Source organism: Prionailurus viverrinus, chromosome X (assembly GCF_022837055.1).
Source record: "Prionailurus viverrinus isolate Anna chromosome X, UM_Priviv_1.0, whole genome shotgun sequence".
In the NCBI taxonomy this organism is placed as follows: Eukaryota; Metazoa; Chordata; class Mammalia; order Carnivora; family Felidae; genus Prionailurus; species Prionailurus viverrinus.
The window spans coordinates 55,080,601-55,093,750 of NC_062579.1; the positions used below are offsets into that span (position 1 = coordinate 55,080,601).

General features: G+C 37.4%; 2 pseudogenes; one reads left to right on the forward strand and one right to left on the reverse strand.

Moving 5' to 3' along the window:
- The first annotated feature begins 1,181 nt into the window (after nt 1–1,181).
- On the forward strand, nt 1,182–1,565 carry LOC125157832 (uncharacterized protein C12orf31 homolog; annotated as a pseudogene).
- A 3,559-nt stretch (nt 1,566–5,124) lies between these two features.
- Nucleotides 5,125–13,150, reverse strand: part of LOC125156979 (nascent polypeptide-associated complex subunit alpha-like) — a 74,171-nt pseudogene continuing 66,145 nt past the window's right edge.

The window sequence follows — 13,150 nt, forward strand, 5'->3', positions numbered from 1 at the left end:
ACACAATGGAATATTACATGGCAATGAGAAAAAATGAAATATGGCCTTTTGTAGCAACGTGGATGGAACTGGAGAGTGTGATGCTAAGTGAAATAAGCCATACAGAGAAAGACAGATACCATATGGTTTCACTCTTATGTGGATCCTGAGAAACTTAACGGGAACCCATGGGGGAGGGGAAGGAAAAAAAAAAAAAAGAGGTTAGAATGGGAGAGAGCCAAAGCATAAGAGACTGTTAAAAACTGAGAACAAACTGAGGGTTGATGGGGGGTGGGAGGGAGGAGAGGGTGGGTGATGGGTATTGAGGAGGGCACCTTTTGGGATGAGCACTGGGTGTTGTATGGAAACCAATTTGTCAATAAATTTCAGAAAAAAAAAAAGAAATTAAAGCATATTTAAAGATGAAAAAAAAAAGACAGTCTCTTTAGCAAATGGTGCTGAGAGAACTGGACAGCAACATGCAGAACAATGAAACTAGGCCACTTTCTTACACTATCCACAAAAGTAAACTCAAAATGGATGAAGGACCTGAATGTAAGACAGGAAACCATCAAAACCCTAGAGGAGAAAAGAGGCAACAACCTCTCTGACCTCAGCCACAGCAATTTCTTACTTGACACATCTCCAAAGGCAAGGGAATTAAAAGCAAAAATGAACTATTGGGACCTCATGAAGATAAAAAGCTTCTGCACTGCAAAGGAAACACCAAAAGGAAAAGGCAACTAACGGAATGGGAAAAGATATTTGCAAATGACATATCGGATAAAGGGTTAGTATCCAAAATCTATAAAGAACTTACCAAACCCAACACCTGAAAAACAACCCAGTGAAAAAATGGGAAGAAAACATGAATAGGCACTTTTCCAAAGAAGACATCCAGATTACCAGCAGACACATGAAAAGATGTTCAACATCAATCATCATCAGGGAAATACAAATCAAAATCCCATCTCACATGGGTCAGTGTGGCTAAAATTAACAACGTAGGAAACAACAGATGCTGGTGAGGATGTGGAGAAACGAGAACCCTCTTGCACTGCTGGTGGGAATGCAAACTCGTGCAGCCACTCTGGAAAACAGTGTGGAGGTTCATCAAAAAATTAAAAATAGAGAAGACTTCCGGTCAGCGTGGTCTGCATGCCATCTGCGAGTTTCTGACTTTCCTGCTTTCCAGGTAACATATGGCTAAAACCTTATGGAGTAAGTGGAAAAGGAAGATGCATTCTGAAAAGAGATAAAAGGGTACCCCACAGGAACTCAGCAGACTTAAAAGTATTCTTAAATTAGATAATGATGTTTTAATGAAAGATGTTCGAGAGATAGCAACTGTGGTGGTACCTAAACATTGTCAAGAGAAAACTGAATGTGTGGTACAAGATGAAAAAGATGACATGAAGATGGAGACTGATATTAAGAGAACCAAAAAGAGTCCTCTAGACCAGCATGGACAATACCCCATATGGATGAACCAGAGACAAAGGAAAAGGCTGAAGGCATAGTGAGAAAAAGGGAAGGGGGAAAGCAAAGCAAAAGCAGTAAAGGCAGAAAAGGGTTTGGCCTGGTAGACTCTTTAAAAACTTGAAAAATCCTACATGGGACAGGTCTTCGATTAGAATGTATATGTGGATTTCAACTTTCATCAGATGAAAACTGTGTTCCCAGATTTACCTTGGCCTTTCTCTTCAAACCCAACTTAACTCCTCAAATTTGTTTTGGGAGCTTGATAAGATATTTTCTTTGATAAATGAAAGCGACACTGACATTTTAATTGGATGCTGTCCAATGTCCAGGGGTTCTCAGACATCAAAATTCTGTCAAGTGTTACTGTGGTTGTAGTTGTTTTGGTCTCCATACAGATAAAAAAAGATATTATACTGACACATTTGAGCTAATTCAGGTTTAAAGAAAACTTACACAACTAAAAATATTTCAGGGTATCTTATAAGCACTACTTCTTTAGAATTTTGATTTTGTTTAATTCAGAATAAAAGATATTTTGTCTAAAAAATTTTTTTAAAAAGAACTACCCTACGACCCAGCAATAGCACTACTAGGAATTTACCCAAGGGATACAGGAGTGCTGATGCAGAGGGGCACTTGTACCCCAATGTTTATAGCAGCTCTCTCAACAATAGCCAAATTATGGAAACAGCCTAAATGTCCATCAACTGATGAATGGATAAAGATGTGGTTTATATATACAATGGAATACTACTTGGCAATGAGAAAGAATGAAATCATGCCATTTGCAGCAACGTGGATGGAACTGGAAGGTATTATGCTAAGTGAAATAAGTCGAAGAAAGACAGATGTCATATGTTTTCATTCATATGTGGATATTGAGTAACTTAACAGAAGACCATGGGGGAAGGGAAGGGGAAAAAATAGTTACAAACAGAGAGGGAGGGAGGCAAACAATAAGAGACTCTTAAATATAGAGAAAAAACTGAGGATTGATGGGGGTGGGGGAGAGGTGAAAAGGGTGATGTGCATTGAGGAGGGCACTTGTTGGGATAAGCACTGGGTGTTGTATGTAAGCAATGAACCACAGGAATCTACCCCAAAAACCAAGAGCACACTTTACACACTGTATGTTAGCCAATTTGACAATAAATTATATTTTTTTAAATAAAGAATAATTTAAGCAATATATATCAGTGATTAAGTGCATGACTTTCATAATCACAAACCTAGGCATAAGCTTCCTTGATGTATGATACAGTGTAAGGTACTCAACCTCCCTATACCCCAGTTTCCTAATTTATATTATGATAATAATGATAGTACCAATTTAATAAATTTGTGGCAAGGATTGGGCTCCTGGGTAGCTCAGTTGGTTGAGCGTCTGACTTTGGCTCAGGTCATGACCTCATGGTTTGTGGGTTCGAGCCCCGCATTGGGTTCTGTGCTGACAGCTCGGAATCTGGAGCCTGCTTCAGATTCTGTGTCTCCCCCCCTCTCTTCCCTCCCCTGCCTGCACTGTGTCTCTGTCCCTCAAAAATAAATAAATATTTTAAAAATGTAAAAAAAATTGTGGCAAGAATTAACAAAACTATATACATGTACACACATATACCTGTACATACACACACACACACACACACACACACTCACACACACACCCCAATTCATGAAGTGCTTGGAACATAGTAAGCAACCAATAAATGGTAACTATAATAATCATCTAGATGATTATCTCTTTATTAGGTCACAAAATATATAAAGCTTAACTCACAGACACAATGTAGAACATTATAGATATCAAATGTGATGAATCTATGTCCACAAGGCCTGTATCTCATTTAGCATGCCATCCTACAAGTCCAGCGATAACACTGTTAGCCCCAAAAGAACCAGGTTTGTAAAACTAGAGGTAGTAAAAAGTAGGTTAGGCAAGTCAGGGACACAGATTACATTGCACATCTTACAGATCAGGACTTCCCTATTCTTTATGATGAAAATTACAGTTGTCTAAGTAAGGGAAGTAGAAGAATAAAAGGAATATTTGCAAAGGTTAAATGCAAGAAAGTGCTAACAGGCTTGACCATCGTCTCTTTTTCCCCGTATGCTGTGCCTTTTATTCCTGTGACTTATTCATTCCACATCTGACAGCCAGTATCTCCCTCTTCTCTTCACCAATTTTTCCCAGCCCTCCACTGCCATCCCCTCTGGAAACTATCAGTTTGTTCTCTATATTCAGAGGCCTGCTTCTTCTTTTTAGATTCCACTTATGAGTAGAATCATATGGCATTTGTCTTTCTCAGTCTGACTAACTCCACTTAGCATAATACCTTCTAGGACCATCCATGTGTGTCAAATAGCATTATTTCAACCTTTTTTATGGCATATATATATATACATATATATATATCACATCTTTCTTATCCATTCATCTATTGATGGACACTTACATTGCTTCATATCTTGGCTATTATAAATAATGCTGCAATAAACATAAGGGTGCATATATCTTTTTGAATTAGTGCTTTCATTTTCCTTGAAAATGTCCAATAGTGGAATTATTGGATCATAATGGTATTTCTATTTTAATTTTTTGAGGAACCTCCATATTGTTCACATTGGTTGCACAAATTGACATTTCCACCAATACTATGTGAAGGTTCCTTTTTCTCCACTTCCTCACCAACACTTGTTATTTCTTCTATTTTATTTTGCCATTCTAACAGGTGTAAGGTAACATCTCCTTGTGGTTTTGATTTGCATTTCCCTGATGCTTAATGATTTTGAGCATCTTTTCATGTGTCTGTTGGCCATCCATATGTCTTCTTAAGAAAAGTGTCTATTCAGGTACTCTGCCCATTTTTTAATCAGTTTTTTTTTTGTTTTGGTGCTGAGTTGTATAAGTTCTTTATGTATTTTGGATATTAACTCTTTTTAGATATATCATTTGCAAAAATCTTCACCCACTTAATAGGTTTCCTTTTTGTTTTGTTGATGGTTTCCTTTGCTGCACAGAAGCTTTTTATTTTGGTATATTCCCAATCATTTATTATTGCCTTCATTTCCCTTGCCAGAGAAGATATAGCTAGAAAAATTTTGCTACTGCTGATGTCAAAGAAATCATTGCTTATGTTTCCTCCTAGGAGTTTTATGATTTCAGGTCTTTAATACATTTGAGTTTATATTTGTGTGTGGTGTTAGAAAGTGGCCCAGTTTCATTCTTTTGCATGTAGCTGACCAGTTTTCCAACACCATTTGTTATAGAGACTGTCTTTTTCCCATTGTATATGCTTGCCTTATTTTTGGAAGATTAATAATTAATCATATAATCATGGGTTTATTTCTAGGCTTTCTGCTCTGTTCCATTGAACTATATGTCTATTTTTTGGGCCAGTACCATACTGTCTTGATGACTACAGATTTGTAGTATATCTTGAAATCTGGGATTGTGATACCTCTAGATTTGTTTTTTTGTTGTTCAAAATTGATCTGGATATTTGAGGTCTTTTGTGGTTCCAAACAAATTTTAATATTTGTTCTAGTTTTGTTTAAAATGCTGTTGGTATTTTGATAGGGATTTCTTTTTTTATCCAACAAGAAGCCATAACTTTATTAGTGATAGAAACAGTACAAATTTCAAACCAAGCTTCAGTTATTCTTTTGAAACACCAACAAATGATCCTCATTTTCAGATGGTTATGTTGTTAATTCCATAATAGCATTTACAATGTCATTACTGTTGTTCCACAGGGCTTTGCTCTTGACACATTTGCTAGTGACGTGACAAATTCTATGTCCTTAATCTTTACACCTGTTCTAAAAACCTCATCCTTTTCACTTTCCTCTTGTACAGTTGGAGTCTGTGTGTTTTCCTGAATGTTGAATTCAGCTTCACCTTGAACTTTGAATTTCTCAGCAGCTACTAGTTGTGCCTCCTGACATAAATCCAATTACTTGGCTTCCCCTAAAACTATGTAGATATCAGAAGCTGGGTGTTTGTAGACATCTGGTTTTGTGATGACAAAGAGAATATTCTTAGGTTTCTGGACAGTGACTCGTAACCTGTTGAAGACTCAGTTTGGACATAGCCTTCCATGCCTTCTTTTCTTTCTGGCTCTGTTGTGCTTTTTCTGACTGGTTCTTCATTGATTTCAGCTGCTGCTGCCAGTTGAGCTTATTGCATATTTGCCAGTGTGGAATCCTGTTCCTCTAGCTATGGTAATGATTCATCACTATCAGATTCTTTTTTTTAATTTTTAAAAAATCTTATTTACTTTTGAGAGAGAGAGAGAATGTGAGCAGGGCAGGAGCAGCGAGAGAGACACAGAATTGGAAGCAGGCTCCAGGCTCTGAGCTGTCAGCACAGAGCCCGACGCAGGGCTTGAACTCACAGTGAGATCATGAGCCAAAGTTGGCCGCCCAACCGACTGAGCCACCCAGGTGCCCCATCACTGTCAGATCCTGTTCCAGACCCTGTCTCACAGCCTGGAGCTGTGGAAACTCCTACTCTGTAGAGAGGTTTTAGGGACTTCACCAGGCATTTTGTGCAGGGAATGCAAAACCAAGATTGCGGCAGAGAGTGAGCTAATAAGGACTTCATTGAATATGTAGATTGCTTTGGGTAATGTGGACATTTTAACAATATTAATTCCTCTAATCCATAAAAATGGAATATCTTTCCATTTTTTTGTGTCACTTTAATTTCTTTCATCAAATGTTTTATAGATTTCAGAGTACAGGTGTTTCACATTTTTTGTTATTTCAAGGTATTTATTCTTTGGAGGGCAATTGTAAATAAAGTTGTTTTCTTCATTTTCCTTTCTGCTACTTTGTTATTAATGTATAGTAATACTACAGATTATGGGTATTTATTTCGTATCTTGCAACTTTACTGAATTAATTTATTACTTCTAGTAATGCTGGTGGAGTCCAGGATTTTCTATGTATAATATAATGTCATCTGCAAATAGTGACAGTTTAAATTATTCTTTAACAATATAAACACTTCTGAGGAGCCTGGATGGCTCAGTCAGTTGAGTGTCTGACTCTTGATCTCAGCTCAGGTCTTGATCTCAGGGTCATGAGTTCAAGCTCCATGCTGGGCATGAAGCTTACTTTAAAAAACAATATAGATGCCTCTTATTTCTTTCTCTTGTCTGATTGCTGTGGCTAGGTCTTCCAGTACTATGTCAAATAAAAGCTGTTAGAGTGGACATATTTGTCTCATTCCTGATCTTGGAGGAAAATCTCTCAGGTTTTCACCACTGTGTATGAAGTTAGCTGTGGGTTTTTCATATGTCCGTGGTCTCTCTTTAAGTCTTTAAGTTTTTTCTAGTTCAGGATCTTCTGAAACCTGGACTTACTCTCTTCTACATTATTATCTTATTCTGGTCTAGTGATCATTCCTATCAGCATGCAAATGAGGAAAAAAGAACCCTCTCATTACTCCATGCTCCCTTTCTGCTACTGCCCAAATCCTCTGCTCTTTACGACAGAAAAACATCTTTAAACTATCACCTAGAGTCACTGTATCCACTACTTTACCTAAGTTTCTAAACTCAAACCCACTCCAATTGGAATTAAAAATTAAAATTCCACTGAAATTATTCTTTTCAAGGTCACTAATGGCATCTATATTACTAATCGGTAGAAACTTCTTTGTCCTTATTCAAGCACTGGGAAGCAATCACTCTCTCTTATTCTCGAAATACTTTTTTCTTTTATCTTATTGTCACAATATTCACCTGGGTCTCTTTTTACCTAACTGGCCTCTCCTCATTTCCCTTACTTATTTCTCTTCCTCTGTTCAATCTCTAAATGTTGGTATGTCTCAGTGTTTGAAACCCCTCTTTCCCATCCACACTTTCTCTCTAGAAAATTTTATGCAGCTGCACAACCATATACAAACCATCTATATGGGGATGGAACTCTTTTAACTATATTCCTGAACTCCAGACTTGTATATCCAACTACTTAATTTATCTCACCACTTGTATATTCAATAGGCATCTCAAACTTAACATACCCAAGCAGAAACCTTGATGTCACAAACACACAAAACCTGATCTTCCTCCAGCCTTTCCCACCGCATGAAATGGTACTACTATCCATCAGGTCACTCAAACAAACAAACAAAAAAGGGAATAAACCTTGATTCTCTTCTTTTACTATAGTCCTAAACCAAATTTGCCAGACTTTCCTATGAATTTTTCCTTGAAAGAATATCTCAAATCCATCTACATTCCTCCATATCTATGGCTAATACCTTATCCAATAATTTCTCTTGCCTAGATTGCCACAATAGCCCCCTGACAGGTCTGCATACTTACATTGTTACCTCAGTATGGTCCATTCTACAAGAGCAGTGAAGGTCATCTTTTTCAAATATAAGTTAGATTATTTAATTACCTTCCCTAAAGACCTCCAAAAGCTATCTATTACTGTCATTTAAAAATCAAAATATTTTAACACAAACAACTAGATCCTATTTGATTTGCTTCTACCCCGTTTCATGTCATACCACTACATCTTTATCACTATGCTTCAGCCATACTAGCCTTTCTGTCCCACTGACATGTAACACTCTTAGTTCTTCTTCTGTCTATAAAGATTTTTCCCCAGACTTCACATGGATGGGTTCTTCTAATCATCCAAATTTCAGTTCAATGTCACCTAGTTACTCTATATCATATCACCTTGTTTTCTTTTACCTTAAAACTAATCATTATCCAACATTATCTTCCTTTTTTTATTACCAGTCTACTCCCATATAAAACCATAATATAAGCTACACAAGAATAGGGACTTTGCTATCATGTTCAACATTATACTCTCTACCTCTAGAACAGTGTTTGGCAGTTAATAAGCGCCATGAAGTCAGAATTGTGGCATGTTTATCACTATATCTTCATGGCCTGGAAGAGTTCCTGATGTATAGTAAGTACTCAGTAAATATTTGTTGAGTAAATAAATAAATAGTGGGAATGAAATAAATATTTGCACAATTAATCTCAGTCTAAGGTTAGCCAAGTTTTGATTTAGACCAATTATTTGTCTTAGGCTTGATACTGTACACAGTGTGAGCCTTGAAAATATTCATAAGATACAAAGAGAAAGTAATCCTGTAGATATCACTCATTCCTTGCTTTAATCATCAATCCTCTTCCGTTTAGAGACACAGGTTCCTGTCTCTCTCTAACACCTCTCTTTTCCATCCATTTTCCTAAAAATTTTTACCCACCCACAAAACTCTTACAGACCACTTTTTGAGAATAAGTCCCACATTTTAATTATAATACCAGTTAGCCTTCACATTCAGCTATTACACCTTAGGTGCACAAAATTTCCTAACACCACCCTTGGAGATGAACATTGACCATTTCAGAAGAATCAGTTTAGGATTTTCCTGGGAGTGTCAATGCTTTCAGAATATGCTTGATGCTAAGGAAGATAATACCATTGATGGTTGGATAGAACCAAGGAAATTTTCCACATGCCAAAGAAAGAAAGAAAAAGAAAACACAGAAAAGACAAGAAAATTAGAGGACTGTCATGGAAGCCCAATAACTACATAATATGACTCACAGAAAAATAAAAGAGAAAAAAATGGGGATTAAATAATCAATGAATTTTTTAAATTTTTCCAGAACTGAACAATATGAGTTACTGGAATGCAAGGGTCCACAAATTCCTGGTACAATGGGTAAAAATATACCCGCATTGGTGTATAATCATAAAATTGCATACCACTGGGTACAAAAAGACCACAAACTTCTGCAGACAAAAAAAGGTTTTATCTAGAATCAGTATGGTAATGAACTCATCAATAACAACACTGAGGCTGAAAAACAGTTAAGCAATGCTTTAAAAATTCTAAGGGACATTTATTTCCAACGTGAAACTCTATCTCCTAAAGGACCAATTAAGTGTGAATGCAGAATTTAAAACTTTTTCAGACATTAAAGAATGAAAGTAATTAATAAATGCTTTTCATGTACCTTTTATCAAGAAGCTAATAACAGATAAACCCACTAAAATAAGAGAGGAAACCAAAAACAAAAAAAAGAGGACCCTAAGTTCACTTTGTCCCATCAGGATAACTAACACAGAAAATGACCCCAAAACTGGCAGAACACAATCACCACAGTTAACTGTAGAGGGGTAGAACAAAAAGGGTAGAATGGGCAGAGACACAGTTTGGAACCAAACTCCTGGTAAGACTAACCACAAACAGGAGGGACACTATAAGCTTTGAGAAGGTAGAGGAACAAACCCTACGTCAGGCACCCCAGACCTGGGGTACCTGAAATAAGAAGATGAATCCCCATAACACTTGGCTTCAAAAACCAGTGAGGCTTAACTTTACAGGTTTGAACAGCCAGCAGGGCTTCACTCTGAGTATTTTAAAAATAAGCAGACTTAGGTCTGGGACAGCCAGAGGGTGATAGGGAACTGAGTACATACCCTTAAAGAGACAGTATAATAAACAACCCCTCCAAAATACAGCATGGAATCAGTAGTTTGAAAAGCGCTTGAAATATATGAGGAGATTTATTTACTAAACTCAGGGTGTGCACAGGAAGGGCAGTGATCTTTAGGAGACTTTTCCCAAACGAAAGAGCTGGTGGGCACTATTTCTCTCCCCACCCAGCCTAGATGGCTGGACACCTGTGGGAACTAGCATGACACTCTCCACCTAGCTTGCCAACACCATGTACTCTGCACACTTCATTCTCTTGTGGATCTACCCATATAAACCACCCCATTTGGCAGTAGTCCATCCAAAGTGGTTCCTGATACATCTTATTTTGCAAGTAACCATAACAATGACCAGCACCACTCCAAAGTGACTCCTGCCCAAGAAAGGGAGAAATAACCATACACATGAATTCAACTTCAGCCCCAGCAGTGGGTTGGAGGCAAACATTTGATCTGACTGCTACCCCACCCACCAACAGGGGGAAGCACAAAGATAAAGACCTATAGTTGCAGTCATTGCAACCCCAACAGACAGACATCTGATCTAACTGCAGACCATCCTCTCAGGGAACAATACAGGAGAGCACCCTGTACTTTAGTGGCACCACAGCCCCAGAAAATGAGTTGAAGGCAGGCATCAGCTTTGACCCAAGTACAGGCCCAATGTAGCCCAAGACTGGTCCTTAACAACAAAGGGAACAAACTCTGCCAACAGCAAGCAAAGTGGTCCATTGCAGCTGAATGAAGGGAAATATGGTTCAGCCACAATAGTAGAATGCAGACAACTCACATATAAGACACCCCTGAAGCACCCGGTTCTGGTGAACAGGGGACATAATTCTACAGGGAATTTCAGGAACTTTTCTTGGTAAGGTTACCACTTTCAAAATCAGGAGATATAGCTCACTTTCTTAATACACAGAAACAAACACAGAGAGTTAAACAAATGAGGAAACAGAGGAATATGTCATAAATGAGGGAATAGGATGAAATCCCAGCACTATAGCCAAATGAAACAGATAAGTAATATGACCAATAGAAAATTCAACCTGCTGCTCTTAATATACTTACTGGACTTGAGAAAAGAGTGGAAAATCTCGGTGAGACCTTCAGCAAAGAGATACATCATGTTAAAAAGAACCAATCAGAGATGATGAACTCAATAGATGAAATTAAGAATATTCTGCAGGGAATCAATAGTGGATTAGAGGAAGCATAAGAACAAATCAGTGAGCTGGAAGAAAAAGTGCTAAAAAAGCAACCAAGCTGAAAAACAAAAACAAAAAAAGAATAAAAAGTAAGTATAGGTTAAGGGAAGGGTGCCTAGGTAGCTCAGTCAGTTAAGAGTCCAACTCTTGATTTTGGCTCAGGTCATGGTCTCGTGGTTCATGAGTTCAATCCTTGCATCAGATTCTGTGTTGGCTGTGCAGAGCCTGTTTGGAATTCTCTCTCCCTCTCTCTGTGTCCGTCCCTGCCCCTCTCTTTCTCTCTCTCCCTCTCTCAAAATAAATAAATAAACTTAAAAAATTGGTTAAGGGAACTCAACAACATCATAGAGCATAATAACCTTGCCATTATAGTGACCCCAAAAGAAGAAGAGAGAAAAAAGGTGAAGAAAATTTATTTGAAGAAATAATAGCTGAAAATGTCCCTAATCTGGACAAAGAAACAGACATCCAGATCCAGGAGATACAGAGATTTGCCAACAAGATCAACCCAAATAGGTTCACACAAACATAATTAAAATGGAAAAATAGTAGTGATAAAAAAATAATTTTTAAATCAGGAAGAGAAAAGAAAACAGTTACATACAAGGGAAATCACATAAGGTGATCCACTGATTTTTTATCACAAACTTTGCAGGCCATAAGGGAGTGGCATGATGTATTCAAAGTGCTGAAAGAAAAAAAAATCAACCAAGAATACTGTATCCAGCAAGACTGTCATTCAGAATTTAAGGATAGGTAAACAGTTCCCCACACAAATAAAAGTTACAAGTGTTGATCACCACTAAACCAGCCTTACAAGAAATGTTAAAGGAAATTCTTTGAGTGGAAAAACGCCAAAATCAGAAGTAAGAAAATTAAGAAAGGGGAAAACTTCAGTTAAATCGAAACACAATAAAAGTAGTAGATTAATTACTTATAAAATCAATATGGAGGTTAAAGCACAAAAGTAGTAAAAGCAATTATATCTATAAAACTCACTCAAGGGATTCATGAAATAAAAGGATGTAAATATGACATCATATACATAAAATGTTGGGGGAAAATAAAATTTAATGCTTTCAGAATGGGTTCAAACTTAAGCTACCAACAATTTAATACAGACTGCTATATGCATAGGATGTTGTCCGTCAACCTAATGGCAACCACAAATCTAAACCCTATAATATGTATGCAAAAAAACAAAAAGAAACGAATCCAAGCATATCACTAGAGAATATAATCAAAGCACACGGAAGGAGCAAGAGAAGAAACAGAGAACTACAAAAACAACAAAAGAAAACAAATAACAAAATGTCAATAAATACGTATCTAACAAGAATTACTTTGAATGAAAACGGACTAAACGCTCCAATAAAAAGACATAGGGTGACTGATTGCACAAAAAGAACACACACTATATGATTACATTCATACGTGGAATTTAAGAAAAAAAACAAATCAGCATAGGGGAAAAGAGAGAGAGAGAGAGAAAACAAGAAAAAGACTCTTAACTAAAGAGAACAAATTGATAGTTACCAGAGCGGAGGAGGGTGGGACCATGGGTTAATAGGTTATAGGGATTAAAAGGTTCACTTGCTGTGACGAACACAGTGATGTATGAAATTGTTGAATCACTATATAGCACACCCAAAACTAATATTACACTGTATTCTAACAAACTGGAACTTAAATAGAAATGTTTTTAATAAATAAATAAGACACAATCATATGTTGCCTACAAGAGACTCACTTCAAACCTAAAGAAACATGCAGATTGAAAGTAAAGGGATGGACTTATATTCCACCCACATCTGCCTAAATAACCCAGAAAACAGCCAGAAGACTAGCAGAATGAACTGTCTGGAGCCAAGCGTAGACAAGAGGTGCAAGGAAGAGGGTAGGAAGGGTGCAGAGATTGTGCACACCACATGGACTGGTGGTAGGGAGCCAGGCGGTGGAGGGGAAGCCCAACCAGCAAGGCAGAGCCCCCAAGTCTGACTTGC